Raw genomic sequence first — 5,250 nt, forward strand, 5'->3', positions numbered from 1 at the left:
ACGCCAACTTTCGTTGCACGAGTACCATTCTACCAGACATCCACAAAAGAGATAGAAGCTGAATAGGCACCAATTATATTGAGACCCTATATGTCAATAGAATTTGACAACATAACGGTTTAAGCACAAGTTATCTATCTTGATTACATAGGGCAAGTAAAACGGTTAGAGTTACCTACTAATCATGCATACAATACATGAACCTATGCTAGCATGGCAAGTTATAAATCTCTATATTCACTGTCGCTTCAATAGAGATTAACACGCTATCTTATATATTAGCTACGCACATAAGACGAATAAGCACAACCAATACTAGGATATCAATCAATCACCACATACCAAGATATCAAAACAATTAACTATGGAAATCCATAAGTAAATCCGCTAGAATCCCATGATAACGATTAGCCCATAATCGAACTCATCGTCACCATGGGTTCCAATGAAAGCATGGTATAAAACAAGGTCTTAATAAACTGAATAATAATCAAAGCACGAATAAACAAGATCTAGGTTCAACAAGAACAAAAAACGAGCATCCAAAGTTACAACAAATTCAAAGAATCATAAGTTGAAAACAAAATCTTCTTTTTCGGAGTTATTTTGTGCTTCTAGGTCTTCTCCTTGGTATCCCAATCTTCCCGGATGATGAAAACCTTTTTTTTAAGTATATATACGCCCCTATTGGACCTGGACCCTTAAAATCGTCAAATTCCACTCAAAAAAGGCTTTTTCAGCGAAATCAGCGACCGACCGTGCCTTGGGCGGCTGCTCAGCTCTCTGGGCGGGCGCTCAGCTCTCTTGGGCGGCCGCTCAGCTCTCTTGGGCGGGCGCTCAGCTCCTGTCTGGAAAAATTTCTGATGAATCTTGTTTTGGCCATAACTTGAGTTCTACTCGTCAGAATTAGGTGATTCAACTGCCCACGCGAAGCTATTGAGATTCTCTACAACTTGAAAATGGCCTTGGCTTCCAATTCTGATCACTTTTTATCATATTTCCTTTAAAAGCTCTTTTCTTCATAAAACTGATACCTGAAATGCAATAACACAAAAACACATCAAAATACCAACAACTTGAGTCCAAAACACCAATTTAAGCTTATAATAAAGTGTTCCAAGTGGATATAAAATCCACTTATCACACCCCCAAACTTGAATTGATGTTTGTCCTCAAGCACAAACAGACTTAAAACTACAAAACAAACCTAATGCATGAATGCAACTACGTGAATGCAACTAAATGATAATGCAATCGATCCCCTCAGAATAACCATAACCAAATGAATAAGCCAATGCCTCTAAGAATGCAATGACTTTAAACAGAGCTCGAATAAATCCCACAAACCAACTCACAAACCAGAAACGTGCGTGTGTGGAATGCTTAACAGATATCTCTCGATACTAGATCAATAACCATAACTTATCTATCATCGAAACAATCAAAAGTTTATAAACAGAATAGACAATAAACACATTATGACTCACAACACCTCCTTTCTACTAGAGTTATACAAGGATTCACACTATTATTGAACACATAACAAAGATGCTTATTTGACCGTGCAATGAATGAGGTCCCAAAAGACTTATGCAATAATACCCATGTAGCGAGCGTCAGGTTAGCGGATCCCAGACTATAAAAGCCTTAGGTCACTAGGCACAAAGTCCCTAGAACTTAATAACTCGAGTATTAAAGAGCTCACTCTTGATCAATTATGCATAAACACATACTTTTTTTCTTTTTTTTTTCTTTTTTTCTTTTTTTAATAATTTCTGAATGAGTGCGTTTCGCTCCATCTCATTCAACCCTAGACTACTCATAAAAATATGAGCCGACTACTAGTCATTTGACGCCTAGCCTTACAACAACTAGCAATGAAATCCAAGTTTTTCTCCAGATAAAAAAAATCAGTGTTTTTACGTCATTACGAGAATATCACTAATTCTAAATATAACCAAGTGATTAAATCTCAACAACAAACAAGTATGATCATGATCTAGATCAAAAGCAACCCTATAGATTTTGTGAAAATATTTGTTTCTGGCATGCAAATCAATTCATTAAGACTTGAACATCCCTCTATTCGTCATCACCACACTGAAATCAAAATCAACTTATCAAATATCATTGTTCATCTTAAGGGATCATGCTAAATATGCATGCAAATGCAACTATATGAAATCACATAAAACAACAAATTTGTCTTAAATGAATTATCATGCAAAAATATGAATGAACTACAACTAAATATGCAATATGAATCTATATAAATCTATATGGACACACACTACTAATCCTTACATTATCACCCCCAAACTTAAAATTTTCAATGTCCTCATTGAAGGTAATAATAAGGATTTCAGGCATAACTAGTTAGCGGGAGAGTCACCCTCGTCGGGTGGAGGATCAGGTGGCTAATTAACCTCGCCACCAGTGTCTCGAACAACAGTACCGAAAGCGTGTGTCAAATCATCAGCAAAATGATGGTGAATGTCATGCATGGCCTCCATACGCCTAGTCAGTCGTCTGTATTGTTCATCACCAAGACCAAACCTATCAACTGTCGGTGGCGCATGAGAAGAAACCTTTGTAGGCACTGGAAGATCCGTCCAGCCACTCTCTACATCATCAAAAATATATCCCAACCCCTTATCATGGGATGCACCTAAGAATGAATAACTCAAGTGATCTGGCATTCGGTTGAGCTCAAGTGTGGGAGCTTCTTGAATAAATGGTTCAAAACGCTCCTCTGAAAAATTTAACTCTGCTAACCCAAGAGAATCGAATGGCATATCTAACTTCCTCTTCCACTGAGGTGCATTCAAAACCAACAATTGCTCGACTTTAAAACACTCCTCTTTAGCTGTGGGTAACTTTATTTCCTTGAACACATTAAAAGTGACCTTTTGATCGTAAACCTTCATCGAAAGCTCTCCTTTTTGCACATCGATCATAGTTCGGCCTGTGGCCAAGAATGGTCTTCCCAAGATGATGGGAATCTTCTTATCTTCCTCGAAATCAAGAATTACAAAGCCAGCAGAGAAGAAGAGTTAATCCACCTTGACCAAGACATCCTCCACTATACCTCGTGGATAAGCGATGGAACGGTCAGCTAGTTGCAATAACATGTATATTGGTTTCGGATCAGGCAGACCAAGCTTCTTGAAGATAGATAAGGGCATCAGATTGATGCTAGCTCCCAAATCACATAAACACTTGTTGAACGACAAGTTTCCGATGGTGCAAGGAATAGTGAAGCTTCCAGGATCTTTAAGCTTCGGAGGTAACTTCTGTTACAGCACAGCACTGCATTCCTCCGTTAGAGCAATGGTATCTAAGTCATCGAACTTCACTTTCCGAGTGAGAATATCTTTCATAAACCTTGCATAGCTAGGCATCTGTTCAAGAGCTTCAGCGAAAGGTATGTTGATATGAAGTTTCTTGAACACCTCCAAAAAATTCTCAAACTGCTTATCCGGCTTTTTCTTTTGTAGCCTCTTAGGAAAAGGAGGTAGAGGATAGATCTGTTTCTCCCCTGTATTACTCTCAGGAGGAGTGTGTTCCACAGTAGTCTTCTTTGGTTCCACCTCTACTTCCTTCTGCACATCTTCTTCAGCCAAAACTTCAGATTCTGGAACTTGAGACTTTTCAGGCTCTTCGTCTTGCTGAATTTGGGGGCTTGCAACCTTTCCAGACCTTAAAGTGATGGCGTTCACTTGTTCTTCAACTTCCATCTTGCCTGGATTGGCTTCTGTATCACTAGGAAGCGTTCCTGGTGGTCGATTCAATAAGGCATTAGCAATTTGCCCTATTTGGTTCTCCAGAGTCTTGATAGAAATAGCCTGGCTTTGGCATATAAGAGCCTGGTTTTTGCACATACGCCTCAACTCCTCCAATTCAGATTTTTCATTCAAAGATAGACCTGCATCATGATTTTGTTGTTGAATTTGGAGTTGTTGTGTTGGTGCAAATTGTTATTGAAAACCAGGAGGGTTGAATTGTTTTGCTCCAAACTGGTGGAACGGCTGTTGCATCGCATTCTGATTGTTGCTCCAGCTGAAGTTAGGATGATTCCAGTTGTCAAGATGATAAGTGGCAGGAACTGGCTGCTGCGATCTCTGAAAGTTGCTCACAAACTGAGCTGAGTCACTAGATATAGCGTATTGCTCTGTCGCATGCGGACCTGCACACAGCTCACAAACACTAATTATCTGCTTAACACCATAGTTAGCCAGAGAATCGATCTTCATAGACAACGCCTTCAGTTGAGCAGTGATAGCCGTAGCTGTATCCACTTCAAGAACTCCTGCTACCTTGCTCTGTGGCAATCTTTGGGCTGGATACTGATATTCATTAGCAGCCATCAGTTCAATTAGATCATAAGCTTCCTCATAGCTCTTTGCCCATAATGTTCCACCTGCTGCTGCATCGAGCATTGGTCTGGACTGTGCTCCCAACCCATTGTAAAAACAATTGATGATCATCGAATCAGGCATTCCATGATTAGGATACTTCCTAAGCATCTCCTTGTAGCGCTCCCAAGCTTCATATAAAGATTCTCCTGATTGCTGCGCAAATTGAGTAAGAGCATTCCTGATTACAGCTGTCTTCGCCATAGGGAAGAATTTAGTAAGAAACTTCTGAGCAAGATCTTCCCAAGTAGTAATCGAACCAGCTGGTAGAGAGTGTAACCAACTCTTAGCCTTGTTCCTCAGAAAGAATGGGAACAGTCTCAGCTTCACAACATCTTCAGAAACACCGTTGGACTTGAAGGTGTCGCAGAGCTCAATAAAATCCCTAATGTGTGTGTAGGGATCTTCCGTTGGAGAACCCCCAAACTGGACTGAAGTATGTACCCATTGAATTATGCCAGGCTTGATCTCAAAGGTATTAGCTGTGATAGCTGGCTGGACAATGCTAGATTGAATGTCAATGATCTTGGGTTGAGAAAAATCCATCAAGGCTTTCGTTCGTGCTGCTGGATCTCTCATTGTAATGAGTACCTGAAACACAAATAAATAAACCGTGAAAGTAAAAGAATCCGAGTCAGTGAAATTTAACGACCACTGATGACAAGCACATAAACTAAAAATTAACACCGAGTCCCCGGTAGCGGCGCAAAAAATTTGTTAGGGCGAAAACACGCGCTAATATTCACGCAAGTATACGCGTTCGCAAGTAGTATAAGATATAAATCAAATTCGTTCCCACAGAGACTGGTTTAGGTTAAGTTCAATTTATGCACCT

At 39.8% G+C, this 5,250-nt stretch overlaps 1 non-coding gene across 1 annotated transcript; it reads left to right on the forward strand.

Moving 5' to 3' along the window:
- The first annotated feature begins 4,497 nt into the window (after nucleotides 1–4,497).
- LOC141701228 (small nucleolar RNA R71) lies at nucleotides 4,498–4,604 on the forward strand. The gene has a single exon (XR_012566719.1). It is a non-coding gene; the product is annotated as a small nucleolar RNA R71 (small nucleolar RNA).
- The last annotated feature ends 646 nt before the right edge of the window (nucleotides 4,605–5,250 follow it).

This window comes from Apium graveolens, unplaced genomic scaffold (assembly GCF_009905375.1).
Source record: "Apium graveolens cultivar Ventura unplaced genomic scaffold, ASM990537v1 ctg361, whole genome shotgun sequence".
NCBI lineage: Eukaryota > Viridiplantae > Streptophyta > Magnoliopsida > Apiales > Apiaceae > Apium > Apium graveolens.